Genomic DNA, 15,954 nt, shown 5'->3' on the forward strand with positions numbered 1-15,954 from the left:
GTATCTGCAAATCTTGAACTCTCAATTTATCCCTTTTCCCCTCTTTTCCCCCTGGTAACTGTAAGTTTTTTTCCTATGACTGTGAATCTGTTTATGTTTTGTAAATAAGTTCATTTGTCTTTTTTAAGATTCCACATGTAAGTGATATCATATGATATTTTTCTTTCTCCGTCTGGCTTACTTCACTTAGAATGACAATCTCCAGGTCCATCCATGTTGCTGCAAATGACATTATTTTATTCTTTTTTATGGCTGAGTAGTATTCCATTGTATAAATATACCACAGCTTCTTTATCCAGTCACCTTTTGATGGACACTTAGGTTATTTCCATATCTTGGCTATTGTATATAGTGCTGCTATGAACACTGGGGTGCAGGTGTCTTTTTGAATTAGGGTTCCCTCTGGATATATGCCCAGGAGTGGGATTGCTGGGTCATGCAGTAAGTCTGTTTTTAGTCTTTTGAAGAATCCCCATACTGTTTTCCATAATGGCTGCACCAAACTCCATTCCCACCAGCAGTGTAGAAGGGTTCCCTTTTCTCCACACCCTCTCCAGCAGTTATCATTTGTAGACTTCTTAGTGATGGCCATTCTGACTGGTGTGAGGTGATACCTCCTGGTAGTTTTGACTTGCATTTCTCTGATAATTAGTGATATTGAGCATCTTTTCATATGCCCATTGGCCATTTGTATGTCTGCATTGGAGAATTGCTTGTTTAGGTCTTCTGCCATGTTTGGATTGAGTTTGTTTGTTTGTTTTTGTTATTAAGTTTTATGAATTGTTTCTATATTATGGAAATTAAGCCCTTGTCTATCTTATCTTTTGCAAATATTTTCTCCCATTCCATAGGTTGTCATTTTGTTTTGCTCATGGTTTCCTTTGCTGTGGAAAAAGCTTATAAGTTTAGTTAGGTACCATTTGTTTATTTTTGCTTTTATTTCTATTGCCTGGGTAGACTGCCCTAGGAGAACATTGCTGAGATGTATGTCAGAGAGTGTTTTGCCTGTTTTCTTCTTAGAGGTTTATAGTGTCTTGTCCTTTATTTAAGTCTTTAAGCCTTTTTGGGTTTATTTTTGTGTATGGTGTGAGGGAGTAGAATACATTTTTGCTCTAGCCCTACCTACCCTACCTTCCACAAGGATGCTCTGAACTCAGAATTAAGGTCTCAGTGACATCCAGGTTCACCCAGAAGCTACCTTGGAGGCGAGGGATCCTGGGAAGGTGATCAAGGACTGGACCTGTCATCTGGAAAGCCCATCACCTAACTGTACTGCACACCATTATGCCACTTTGGCTGTCTCCTTTTTTTTCCTTAAAGGGAGGAAGGGGCAGCTGGTTAGCTCCCAAATTCCAGGTGGTGTAGTTTTAGCTCTGTCGTTCACCACTGCTCTGCCCTGGAGGCCCTTTATTTGACCCTCTTGTCTTCATATCTGGGTGCATCCTTCCTTTCTCACCCTGTTAGTCTTTAGTATTGGCTTCTCGTTAGCATTCCTGCTCTTCTACATTTTCTGCAATGTCACAGAGGCTCGAAGCCTAGAAATGACTTTGCTTCCCTGCCAGTGGGGTTCTGGTTTATGGTCTCATCAATGAGAGGTTCTCACCTGATGTTTGGAAAGTGGACAAGGAATAACCAGCACTTCCCCAGCCGTGGGAACAGGTGCCTGGACTTCCACTGGCGGCAGCCGTGGGGGTTGACAGTAGTTTTGGGGCATCCATCTGTGAGTCCGCAAGGCTGGTTCCCTGTGATTCTTGTCCACTCAGCTAGCTGAAACCTGGCAAAGGCTATTGTGACCTTTATTCTGCTTCCACCAGCCCCTCCAATTGTTCTGTGAGTCTCTGATACTTAGTATTAAGTTATTTTCTGTGTAAAATACTTGAGTGGCTGCTGTTTTTGAAACCAAAGTATGGTTGTTAAAGCAGCCAGCTTGTAGATAGCCTGTGACAAGACTGAATAGGAAGCCACACTGGACACTGACTGGAGCAGATGTCCCCCGCGCTGTAGCTCATGATGGTGTGAGACCTCCCCTGTCTCCAGCCTTGTGACTCAGGCGGCCACCAGGCAAGCGTGCTTGGCCTCTTCCCTACATGGAGACAAAGGAAACTGCTTCTTCTGATTTTCCTAACAGCATCCCTCTCAGAAGTGTTACCATTTCCCCTCACTTAATAGGAAAGGAAACGGGGGTCAGGGAGTTTCAGTAGTAGAAAAGCTACCGAGAGGCAGAAGTCTGCTTTGCATCAGGTTTCCTGTGCCATTTTCACACACCTCTGAATTCTTGTCTAGAGCCGACCTCCTTCGGAGTCCCTTCAATGGAATTCTAATTCTCTATTTCCCTGTGGTATTTTGACTGTCGTTATTTATTGTCAGATTTTAAAATTTGCTTTCTAGAAGACTTTCTAACTGAAAGAAAAAAATGCAATGATAATAATAATATTAAAAAAGTGTCACTTATTAAGCAGTTACAAATGTCAGACACTGCTGTTTTAATTGCTCATTTAATCATGAAAATTGCTCATTTAATCACGAATGATCCAAGGAGTCATTCATTTTTATTATCTCTATTTGACAAAAGTGAAAACTGAGACTCCCAGAGGTTTAGTCCAAAGTAATAGAGGTAGTTTATAGCAAACCCAGATTCCCACCCAGGTCTCTTTATCGCCAATGCTTCTGATGATTCATTTAATAAATATTTTTCGAGCGCTCGGTGTGTGCTGGGCACTCCTCAGTCCGCGGTGGAGCCGGGCAAGGGAAGCGAGGACACACCCAGTCAGTGTGGATCGGGAGATGAGAAGGTGGGGGGTGGAGTTCAGCGTGAAGAGCTTGTGGTGATTGACAAGCGCACACATCCCACCAAGAAGCTGTCGCGATGATCTGAGAATAAAATACAGGTATTTTTCTTTGAATCTCTGTATATTGCTTTTTCAAAAAGCTACAAATTTGTCAGCATATAACTACCTGTTAAGTAGTTTGAAACTGTTTAGTAAATGGATCTGTGTGGCCTAGGGATGCTGTTAAAAAAATACTGATACTAAGGAAGCCATAAACTGAGAAAGTTTGAGAACCTTGGGCTACAGGTTAGAAGTGAAATAAATTTGAACTTTACTGATGTGGTCTTAAAATTTAACCAATTGCTCTAAAATTCAGGTTTCCTCCTTTCCTCACAGCACATCTCAGTCCTCATTAAATGTATGTGCTCTATGCTTTGCTTAAAAATTCTCCTAAAAAAAAAGTGAATCAGATAAACAGGGTTTTCTCATTAATAAAATGATGCATCTTCCAATTGCTATCACTAGTCTCACACAGCTTTTTCATTTTTCAAACCTTTATTAAAATGACACTTCTATCAGGAAATTAATTATGAAAAGAGGAATTGAGTGATCGGAGCCATAATTTGAGAATGGACCAAGAATTACTTCTTCAGAGGATGCTCTGATCTTAATCCATCACTTTGTGCTGATGAGTCACGAGCCCCACCCACCCCTGGGGCTGCCCAGCAGAGGTACTGCAGGTCATCTAGAGCTTGGGCCTCACCCTTTGCCCACAGGCAGCCCAGGTTTTGAGCAAAGGCCCCACATTCATGTGCCACCAGTGATGGTCTAAAATTGTCTCTCTAAAAATTCAGAACCTATTTACTTCTTTAAGGAACTTGTGCAGTATAGTATTTAGCATTATTTTTTTCTAAGAGGTAAATTACTTTATGTTGACCTGAATTTATACACTTGCTGGTCAGTGATTTCTGTGTTCAGGTCCATTGTGAGTCTTCTGATGTCATTCTCACAGAAACTCCTCACAGTTTACGAACCAGTGGAGTCTTGTTAGAAGCAATCTCTGGACACTCATTTTAAACTAAATATAACTGCATTTGCGGATGTTGCTTTTTTAAAAAAACATTAGTGGTATCCTTCCCAAACCCCTGAATCCTTCCTTGATCTCAGAGCATTTTAATAAGCTCCCAAGATGGTAAAGAATAGAGACTTTCTTTTCATAAGGGAGAAAACAGAGGTGCCCAGAAATTTAATCAAGTAGTTATGGGAACAGCATTAGACCTGGCTCAAGTCACATATCAATGTGGCGTATTTATTTTCAAGTCTCAGTATAAACATCATTTCTTTAATGAAGCTTTCATTTGTCCACAGACCTGTGAAGCACATTCTGTTTCACACTCTCATGGCGCTCATTCTGTGGAAGCACCTGGCGTTGAACGGGGACTCTAGTGCGGTGGCTTCTTCCCCGGCAGACTTCCAGTCTTCTTGGCTAAGTAACCGTGCTTTTTTTGATTTCTTGTACCTGTATCTTCAGCATGTAGCACCCTGCCTGGTGCTTGATAAATATTATAGAATGAGTAAAGGGAGGAAAGAAAGGAGGAAGGCAGGAAAGAACAAAAGAGAAAGAAATTAAGGGGACAGATGGGTCCAAAAGTTACTTGTTGAAACCCGTGACCACAGTAATTAGAGGGACCCAGGCCTCTGCTTTTAAAGTGTTACTTTTCTAATGATAACAGTAGACCTTGCATGTCAAAGGAATAGCCCTGCTAATGGTACCTCCTTCCCAAGCTCTATAGATGAAAAATAAGGGGAAAGGCTTAATCAGCAATTGTGAATATCCACTAGTCTTTGTATAAAACTTATTACTATTTCCTCACAATAAAATATAGGAGGAACAGAATGATGGCAAAGGCTCATCTCAGGGAAAAAAGCAGGCAGGTGGCTCTGATGACCAAAGAACTCACTGCCAACAGCTCTGAAAAGAAGGAGCAAAGCACAGACAATGTGGTTCAAAGACTCTGAATTGTACTGGATCATTCTTTCCCACCTTCTTTGTCAACTGGTCACAATCAGTCCCCCTAGCCTTTCCTCCTCAGAATGCAAGCTCTGGAAACCAGAGAGCATGGTTTTAACCTTGCATGACTTTTACTTCCCTCTGATAAACGCCCTCCTTTCATCAAAAGCTGCTTAAATCAGAGGAGCTCTCATGTCTGCTCCCATTTCTTTCATGTGTGAGTTGAACAGATATCTGGGTTTAATGCTGTGACCATCAGCAGGGGCTCCTGAACGAGCTAATGGCTACATGGGTGTGCATGTCCAATAGGCCAGGGGCATCCCTTTGATTTATTGACCTGGTCTGGCGACCACCCTGTCATCTCTAAAATGCCCACCACTGGTCAGAGGGTTCCTGGGGAGGGAGTGTGACTGGCTACTTGTGAAATCATTGCTGCCTCTTGGAAAAGCAAGTAAACCTTGTGCCTGGCTCCATCACCTCACCTGAATGGGCAAGGTCGGTAACTTCACTGTCACCACAGCATAAATAATTCAGATTGGGGGGATGAATTTATTGATTTTTTAAAAAAAGGAAAACCATAGATTCGCAGTCTTTGCTTGTTAATTTAAGGTGTCATGGCAGCCCCGGACGTCCAGAGCACTGGACTTCTGCTTTGGCTTTGCACGCACAATGGCAGTTAGTCAGTGAGCTAGGAAACAAATTCTTCAGAGGCAGACGGCAGTGAGTTAGATGCCTACCAAAGAATGTTTTGAAGAGGGATTCGTGAGTGTATTCCATATTGGGAGGACATTGGAGGGCCTTGAAAACTGACACAGAGGAGGCCCCTGAGCGATGATCAGTCTGCACTGAGACCAGTTCTGAAGAGAGTTAGCAGAGTGTAAACTCCTCCAGGGCAAGAGCTGAATTTCACTTCCCTTTGTTTCTTCACTGCTGTCTTCTCATCACCACCCGGGGTAGCTTCTACCTGCTTGTAGGCCAGATTCCTCACTGTCAGGTACATGGGGGTGCAGTTTATACCTGATGCCCGTTACTCTTTACCACTCACTGACTTCACCACAGCCTCCCATGAACTTGCCTTCAAGGAAACTGCCCTCAAAACTCAGTCTCTTTACAATGAAAATTATTCATCATTATCTTATTTAATTACTAAATTTAATGGTCTGAACTAAGTCTTCATCCTTTTTTTTGCCCTACTCTAGAAGTGAACATCTGACCACCAAGATTTCTTCAAACTTTCTCCTCCATTGGCTTCCGATGCACTGTGTTATCTGAGGTCCTCTATTCTATCCTCTCCTTAACCCCTCTTTCCTCCTGTGCATCCTGGAACTGCACATCCTACACACTTCTCTATCTTTACTGTCTTGGAGAGTGGACCCTTAGATTTTCATCCCTATATCTGACTGTTTTTTTTTTAGTAATGATTCACCCAAGTGAGGACCAAGAGTATGTCTATTTTAAAATCTCTTGATTCTTGTTGCAAATCACTTTCTAGAAAGGTTATCTCAGTTTGTGTTTCCACTTCCAGGACATTGGGATACCCACTTTGAGGTGCCCACGTCAATACAGAACGCTAGCTTTAAAGTATTTGATAATTTCTTAGGTGGAGTTAACAGTACAATGGTTAAGCACCTCAAAATGCTGCATGCTCTAAGCTGCTCCTGTGCTTTCTGCCCTTTTATGCTGGGCATCTCTGAGGAACTGTGAGGAGAGAGAAAGTGTCAGAGGACCAAGAGGTCAGGGGACTGAAAAAGGACAATGATCAGATTGGGCTTGGTTCACAATAGTCTCGTGCTGCTGGGGACTGACCCCCTTTTATGACCCATGTAGACCTGTGAGTCCTGAAATTAGGTGCAGAGAGTGGGAGTGAGTCTATTTCCCACACCTTCCTTATTGAGTTTGGACTTGATCTAGTCAAGAAATAGGTTAAGAAGCGTTATTCATTATTTCCTCATTAGTAATGCAGTGTGTAGAAATTCTGCCTAGATTTGAGTGGGTCTTCCCTATATTTAACATATAAAGCTACTGCCATTATTAGTGATTTTATACATCTTCATGAAAGCTGGGACTAGACATACCAAACATATACAGCCTCCTGCCATGAAAACCTGGAAAGAATTCTCAGTATCCCTTAGTTTGCTTCAGAAATATCACCGGCACAAACATTTTATGAAAGGTACAGTCTTCTTACAGAAGGATTTACGAAGACAAATAAGACCCATACTCTGGGAAGCTCTTAATTCAGAAAGATACATGTGCCCCAAGGTTCATAGCAGCAATATTTACAATAGCCAAGACATGGAAACAGCCTAAATGTCCATCAACAGATGACTGGATACAGAAGTTGTAGTATATACATATACACACACACAATGGAATACTACTCAGCCATATAAAAGAATAAAATAATGCCATTTGCAGTAACATGGATGCACCTAGAGATCATCATACTAAGTGAAGTAAGCCAGAAAGAGAAAGAAAAATACCATATGATATCACTTATGTGTAGAGTCTAAAATAAATGAGACAAATGAACTTGTTTATAAAACAGAAACAAACTCACAGACATAGAAAACAAAATTGTGGACACCAGGGGAGTAAAGTGGGGGGTGGAGAGCTAAATTGGGAGTTTGAGATTTGTAGATACTAGCTACTATATATGACATAGATAAACAGTAAGGCCCTACCGTATAGCACAGGGAACTATATTCAATACCTTGTAATAGTCTATAGTGAAAAAGACTATGAAAAGGGATATATACGTATAGGTATAAGTGAATCACTGTGTTGTGCACCAGAAACTAACACAACATTGTAAACTGACTATACGTCAATAAAAAAAGAATGAAAAAGGACCCATACTCTGCTTTCAAGTAGCCCATTTACCCAGTTAAAGAGGTAAAACAAATATCAATGTGACTAAGTCCCAGACGTGACTGAAAGCCAAGTGCCACTCGGTTAAACAAACAAGAACATGAATGAATATTAGAGGAATCATTGGGAAGGAAAATGTATAATCTGACGGAAATGGGCCAAGTTTCACAAATAATGTGGCATTTGATGTAGACATAGAGGGATGGGCATGGTTTTTACAAGTAGAATGAAAGTCTGATTTGGGGAGAAGAGGCAGCATTTTGAATTGAAGAAATTGTGCGTTAGCAAAGGTTAATGCAGGGAGGAAAGCATCTTCTCTAGAGGGGTGGGTTCATGTCCCAACTGTGGATGTTACATGTCAAGATGGTGAGACTCTATTTTTCATTAAGTAGCCAATGGGTGCCCTCTGAGAGCCCCTGAAGGAGGAACATACTTGATGCTGAATTTTATTGTGAAATAATATTCAGCCCTGTGAAGTCTAGATTAGAATAAAGAATGGGAGTTTGATGCCCGGTGAGAAGGCTGTTATTCTATTAGTCTAGGGAGGGGGTCAAGTATCCCTGAGACAGGGAGGCAGGAATAAGACACATGAGGAAAGAGACGCAGAGGGGCCTGATGGAAATAAAAGTGAATGACTTGGCACATAATTAAATTTGGGACGAGGGGATAGACTTCAAGTCCAGGTGCCCAGGAGACTATTTAAATTATGGTGTTATTAATGGATAATGAATTCAGAGAAGGAAATGATGTAGGAAAAGAAGTGAGTTTGAATTTCAATGCATCTGTCCATTTTCATTCATTTTTTTGCTAAGCAGGCAGTGGAAGGTTTGGGAAGTAGGAGAGAAAAATTAGGTGGACACATCTAGGAACAATTAGCATGGTGACCTTGGGATGAGCACAGGACCGAAGGTGAGTGAATCAGATTCCTTCCTGAGGAACAGAAGAAAGAGGGGAGTGCCAATCCTGCTTGGCTGACAGCCGTGTGCCCTGCAACGTGGAGCAGGGTGATCTGAGATCAGAGGGAGGAATGAAGGCGAGGGAGAGAGAGAGTCTTGGTGGTGCTGGAGTCCCTAAGAAATGACTGCATCCATTTCCATCGTTACTTGAGCCTTATAATAAGTTTATCCCTTTTCCTAAACTAGTTTGAAGAGAATTGCTGTGATTTGTGACCACAGGCATCCTGACTATTAACACTATTAAAAAGTCAGAACTTGTCATCAGACATTTCACTTCCATTTTCAGTGTGCTGGAGGATTTATTCTCTCATTCATTGAATATTTAATAAGCCCCTGCTCTGACCTGGGCATTATGATGGTCTCTGAAGATAAATTGGATATTGAATTGGAGAGAGGACTGAATGGAGCAGGAAGGCTTTGAAGTATGTCTGGCCCCAAAGTCAAGACAAACCCCAATTTATGAATGGGTGAAATTCCAAGTGCCCTTCTGTAAATTGGCTGTTTGACAGTTAGAAGAGATTAGTCCCCAGAAACCTCATTGTGAACGGTGGCAATGTGCCTGGGAGAGCTGGGGGAAGCCCACTTCCTACCCATCCAGTGGGACAAAATAGACATGAAAACAATAGTGTGATCACAGACATAGCATGTTTTTCCAAAAAGCTCATGTGGGACACCATCTGAGGACACCAGGCATAGGTCAGACTTGGGTGGATTCTCATGAGGCAGCCGTAGCATGTGGAACACGGTTGTTAAAGTTCACGATGTGTGAGAACAGACAAGAGCAACTTGGTGGTGACAGAGCCTCCTAGGCCTCCCGGCTGTGAGGAGAAAGGGGAGTTCTTTTGGCCCTGGCATGCAGTTGAGTTCTTAGTTACAGTTCTGTAAAGGATGGTTGTAAGTCAGGCATTTCCACGTGAGGCATATACGTCAGATAGGCACAGTTAAATTTCTACTGTCTGTGCGATAAGGACAAACCTCATGATAACATAATTGTGAGGTTTTGTGTTCTGAAATAAAATATAAATGAAAGAGATAAAGATTACACATGTTCACTGAGATACTTATTTCATTCATGCATTCACATACGCATTTCACAAGTCTTCATTAAGTCCTTCCATACCTTTCGTATGTTCAGCAAAATGCCACACCCTGAGGATACAGAAGTAAGTAAACTTGGGAACTCCTAGTCTAATAATGAGACTAGTTAAAAAATAACAGGAAAAAATTATTGGAGCACAGAAGTCCTTAACACAGTTGTGGATTCTTCTAAGATTGTCCTTCTTTTTCTCCATAGCACGCACTTCTCCCAGACATAAGGCATATATTTATTTCTTGTTTATTTGGCTTTTCTCACTTGAATGTAAATCCCATGGGGCAGGAAAAAAAATGAAATTGGGCCTTCCCAGATGTTTACAGGAAAAAGTATAAAGAATGAGTACCATTGACGAGCCTGTTAAGGACAGCATGGGCAAAGGCAGGGATGAAAAACGACATCTCAAGTGGTTTTGTCGCAGGCTCCTTGCTGGAAGAGCACTAATATGATAATAAGAAATGTAAATAATAAGGAAAATATTACTATAGGGCCGGTGATATGCAAGACGTCGCTGTGAGCATTTTGGGTCCATCACCACGTGCAGCCTTCACAAGCCTGGGCGGGGGCACTAGTATGGTTGCTGTGTTACAGGAGAGGACACTGAGGTACTGAGAGACTCTCAGCATCTTGCCAAAGAGCATATGACTGGTGGGGACTGGAGCCAAGATTTGAACCCAGATGGGCTGGTGGGAAATTAGGTTGGAAAGGTCAGACAGGGACCAGATCAAAAAAGTCAGCATAAGAAATGGAGATTTTTCTTGGAGACAGTGGGGAACCTCTGAAGAGGGGTTTCTGAAGGGGTTCGGACTGATCAGATTGGGATTTTAGAAAGAGTGCTCCAGAGAGAGCTGGAAAGAGGGAGGGAAGAGAAGAGGTTATGGCAGCAATTCATGGGGAATTGAGTCTGAATTAGAACTACAGCAGCAGGTAGAGAAGAGTCAAAATTACTGAGGAAATGTAAGCCACGAGGAAGATGAAATATTTTGCCAATTTACACCCCTTGTAGCAAGGTTTGAGGCTGGCCATTGCTCTGCCGTGTCGCCCGCACTGAATGATTCTATAATTTTAAATTCTTTCCAGTTGAATAGACAAACACATCAGTGTTGTTTCTGTTTTCCTTTCTTTGCTTGTTGAAGATATTTTTTCATGCTTAGAGGCCATTTGTATCTTATATATACAAAATGTATTTTGTCTATTTTTTCTACCATAATGCATTTTTTAATTGATTTCTAAAGTCTCTGATATCCTTTTATATGATTCAACACTGCTCAGGTAGAGCCAGCGAGGACAATGGTAGGGAGTTAGGGTAGAAACAAAGACTGAAACACATGCCAAATGCTGCAATATGTAGTGGAGAGTGAGCTGGCTCTGTAAATAGCAGCAGGAAATTGTGTGTAAGGCAAGGCGCATAATACACATCATGGAGGGAAGAAGAGCTTTTGTAAGAGGATGGAAAAAAAATCAATGATCTAGAATTGGCACAGGACTTCAGGAAGAACTCCAGGTGCACCCTTTTGCCCTGCAGCACGTAAATCAAAGGAAAATGATCAGTCCCTTGAGGGGAGAAGCAGCTGTCATGTAAGGCCAGATGGTAAAGAGAGAGTTCAGGGAAGGTGTATGAATTAGCCATTGCTGTATAACAAAGAACTCCAAACTCTCAGAGTGTGTAAGCATTTATTTAACTTATGTGTCTGTGGTATATGGGGTTGGCTGACCTAGGCTGGACCTGGTTTGGTCAACTCATCTAGGGCATCTTCATGTTGTATGGCAATCATCCTTCCCCAGGGCCATTGGGCTAACCTGGGCATGTTCTTCTTCCGTCAGTACAGGTCCCGTTGTTCAGGGCAGGTCACGTGGCCAAGCCCAACATCAATGGAGTGGGGAAGTGTACTGTTCCCATGAAAGTAGAAGAAAGCAGTGGATGATCTGTGACAGGAGTGGAGTTTACTTTATGGTCAGTTGTAGTTCTGGAGAATACAGGCAAAGTGAGGGACATCAAGGAGGTTCAGAGGTGGGCAGAGCATGAAGAAAGATGATGTACCAAGCAGAATAAAGAGAATGATTCAGAGGGGCTTGAATTTTGCAGAGTGTCCAGCGTGGGTTGTGGAAGAGAGCGGTGCCTGGGGTTAGCTGGGCTGAAGGCGTCTATCAGAACTCTGGTGGAAAGTTGTTTAGAGAACTTGTTTTAGGCGATGTCCCAAATTCCCAGAGAAATGTTAACCGATAGTGAAACATCAGTTATACTGATAAGATTTCATAGTCGTACTCCTTTGAGATTTCAGTCCTTCTCCCCAAGAGTCTGCTCCCCATCATGCATGGACTGTTTAACAGTATCTGTCTCTTTTAACTCAAGCCGGGTAGCTGAGATCCCAACTGAGGGGAAGGTTGGGTCTGCCTATAGGATAACTTCTATCACTACCTCATTTGATTAAGTCCATGTGAATTCTGGTTATGCTTTGAATAGCATCCAAGTATTTTATTTGGCAATTAGTTAAATCCTATTTACTACCTAATTTTTAACAGGAAATAAAGAGACTTCTTGAAATATTTTACTTGGTAATTCTTGCTTTCATTTATAAGGAATCTTAACACAGGTGTGAATTGTTAAAAAAAAAAAAAAACTTTTAAGATGGAAAGTACACACCTGGGAACTTTTTGGCTCAACGCATTTGCAGCCCTGAGACAGCCGGGATTCTTCGCTGTGAAAGTCCTCCAAGGATTCTCCTATTCCTGTTCTCCCCAGGCCACACATAAATATTAATTACCCTTAAATACAGCCCATTTTCTCCCATCGACAATGAAAAATTTAAAATGCCAGGATGGCGTGAGAGAAACTCAAATCTAAATAATTATTACCTGGTGCTGTTTGTTCCCGGCAGAGGGGTTAGAATGGGAGCTTCTGACAGAGGGGGACTGTGTGCAGGCACGGTCTGTGGATGATAATTACAAAATGCCAGAAGGAGAGTCTTGAATTTTTCAAGAAGCTTTAATGACTCCCAGGACATTGGGGTAAAGCCACATGGATCTCGCTGAGAGAATATAAACTCAGCATTACAGAAAAATTGTCTGGTTAGAATGTAGAACAGGAATAGATTCTAAACATTCAGTCTGCATTGTTTGGATGGTCGATGGGGAGTTTAATTTTATGAAATGTGGTTTTTTCATCTTTCCACCTGGCAGAATGGGACCTGAAGGGGTGGAGAAAGTGGAAGAACAGAATTATATCATTTGAATTATATTTATAAAGACCACTGACCTACTTCATCCTTCTTTTTCTGAGGATAAAGGCATAGACATGACGTCCTGAAAGCATGTGAGATCAGTTGGAATAAATTAAGCTGTGAAGACAATAAGAATGTAACAGAAAAGCACAATCTGTGTTATTTAAATCATTCAAAGAATGCTAAAGAAATCATAACTAAGGTCTCTATGACACATAACGATAATGTGTGAGATAGTAAACCTGTGTGGTCTTTAAAAGAAATTCTTTAAACAAAAGTAATGAAAATATTGTGTAAACTGTTGGAAAGATATAAAAATGTAAGGACTTAAATAATAATTAAACTTCAGAAATAAGCAGTTAAAATTATATTATTTCCTAATATTTTTCTTTTTAACTACGGTAGACTGATTATAAAAGCAATCGGAATTCCTCATAGAGCATTTATAGCAAATATAATATAGTCTGAAATAAACATCATCAACTTTACTTTTTTTTAAGATTTTTTATTGATTTATAATCATTTTACAATGTTGTGTCAAATTCCAGTGTAGAGCACAATTTTTCAGTTATACATGAACATATATATATATTCATGTCACCTTTTTTCTCCATGAGCTACCACAAGATCTTGTGTATATTTCCCTGTGGTACACAGTATAATCTTGTTTATCTGTTCTACAATTTTGAAATCCCGTCTATCCCTTCCCACCCTCTTCCCCCCCATCAACTTTACTTTTGTTCACTTCATGAAATACTACATTTTTCAAGGTTTGAGAATTTCATTCTGCATTATATATAAATATTTTGAATTAAAAAATTGAGTCAATGATTTAGAGATGCTTGTATTCAGTGCAGGATGTTAGGAGACTGACTTTGTATATCCTTAGTCTGTATTGAATCTCTTCATCTTATGACAACTTTGAATTATTTGGCATGGTATTACTGTTGAGTTTTAAGGAACTGAATTTTCATAAAACATGACTAATCTTCATTTTTTAAAAAAATTAATATTATTTGGAACATAAATGTTCATGATTCATCTTTTCATTGAGTATATAATATTATTTTTCTATTTAATGCTTTTTAAATTGAATTCTGTTTTCTCTGATATTAACACTGCTACATGAATGACAGCAAAGAAGCTTTATCTTTTTTTAATTTAGCAAGAATATTTTTGCTTATCATTTGACATTTTTGTTCCACAGCTAGAGGTAGTTTTCTTACAATCATCAACATTTATAAATTAATTTGACACATTATAGGAGTACGTTTCATTTTTAAAGGAGGGAATAACTTAAGTATTTAATTTATTACTATCAATGCTGTATTTGATCTTATTTCTGTTATTTCACGTAATATTTTTTGATTCTATACATTCTTGTTTTATCATGTTTCCCACATTTTCTTTGCTTGAAAGTTTTCTTGTTTCTGATAGGTATAGTCTGTCAACATTTCATAAAAAATGTAGAAAATAAAGTGGCTTTTGATATAAAATTGTTAGAATTTCTAGAGAAGCAAATGCTAGCCTGGGAATCCAAGAATGACTGGTGAACTGACCCATCAAAGGACCTACTGTCTCTGAAATCATCTTGGAAGCACTGAGTTTGAGAATATGGTGCTTGAGCTGATATCCACCATGTAGGAAGCTGGACTCAGGAAACTACCAGTGCCCTTCCCACTGCCACCGCCACCACCTCCACATCACCTGGGAAACTGGAGGCTGGGTGCTGGTGTGCTGATGCAGGAAAACCTTAGCTCTCCACAACACTGCTTGCCAATAGCTTACATAGAAAAAGAGGCCCTGGAGAGCTTCTAATTCTCTTCCACTTTCCAAAGTTTCTGTGCTCTTACTTGATTGGTGAGAGCTACTTTTCACCCCAAACCTTACCTGTGAAGGATTCTGGACATGCCCTCTAGGCTCTGTGTAGGGAGGTCCCATAGAGGGAAGGCGGGGTAGAAGGGAAGCCGGCCAGTCCACAGTATCTATTCTAAGGTAGCTATGTTCTAGTTGTAGTCCTGTTTGAATTTGAATCTTATTTAAATTATTTATAATTTTCCTGTTTTATGAAATCAGTCTTAAACTCTAATTCTATAGTTGCGAGAGGTAAGTGGAAGTTCTCAGGCTTGTTTATACATAAGTTATTGCTTTCTAATCATTACATTTTATATTTTATACAAATATATGAAACAGAATTTAATATTATATGTGCATATATAAATATGTAATTATAAATATAAATTATATGTATCTTAAAATGACTGATTAACATTTGCTTGTAAGTTGATAGGCCTATCTATTATCAGAGCCATCTTCCATTTTCCGATTGATATTCTGAATTTTTTCTTAGGTGTTTTAATGAAAAGTTTTTTTAAAAAATGTATCTGAGAGATCTGTGTCTATCCAAAATCATAATTTATTGCCTTAAGGATGTGTAATACACTATAACAACACATTCCCTCCCCAACATATCATTCTTATAACTTAAAGCTATTTCTCAATCTTAGAAATTATTATGAGATGTTAAAATCTGGACAGTTTCCCCAAAGTAGCTTAAAGCAGAGAGATGTGGACCTTGTGGGGTTTTCCTCAAAATCATCATGAGCTGGCATCATCCTTTACAATATCTTTTATGTCAGTAAATATGCTCTATAAATAATCCAATTGCCTGATATTTAAATCAACTCAGTAAATGTTAATTGTGTCCCTAAGATATTCTAGGATGCTAATGGGCTCTGGGCCTTCAACAGTGAATGCCTTGCCCCACCCCCATGGAGTCAGGATCTAGCAAGCTGTACAAATGTAATGTAAATCAATACACACTCTGACAGAAAGGCAAAACAGAGAGGAGTGTCCTTAATTCTGCCTGGGGTTTAAGAATCAGGGCAGATTTCACAGAGGAGGCAACAGCTGACCAGAGCGCTCAATTTCCTAGTTAAAACAGAGCCAAACAGAGGATGATCAGAACTATCGCTTTAATTAAAAAAAAAATCAGAATAAATGTGAAACACCTGGGATTTTTATTTCTGTTCAG

The 15,954-nt window shown here is 40.1% G+C and overlaps 1 long non-coding RNA gene across 7 annotated transcripts in view; it reads left to right on the top strand.

Moving 5' to 3' along the window:
• Window positions 1-15,954, top strand: part of LOC141577554 (uncharacterized) — a 732,371-nt gene that overhangs the window by 294,345 nt on the left and 422,072 nt on the right. For 5 of the 7 annotated variants that reach the window (XR_012506790.1, XR_012506792.1, XR_012506791.1 and 2 more), the window contains one exon: window positions 4,137-4,258. The exons of the other annotated variants lie outside the window; for them this stretch is intronic. This is a non-coding gene — a long non-coding RNA (uncharacterized LOC141577554). The remainder of the gene's footprint in view (window positions 1-4,136; window positions 4,259-15,954) is intronic. 7 annotated transcript variants of the gene reach the window in all.

This window comes from Camelus bactrianus, chromosome 4, assembly GCF_048773025.1.
Source record: "Camelus bactrianus isolate YW-2024 breed Bactrian camel chromosome 4, ASM4877302v1, whole genome shotgun sequence".
Taxonomy (NCBI): domain Eukaryota; kingdom Metazoa; phylum Chordata; class Mammalia; order Artiodactyla; family Camelidae; genus Camelus; species Camelus bactrianus.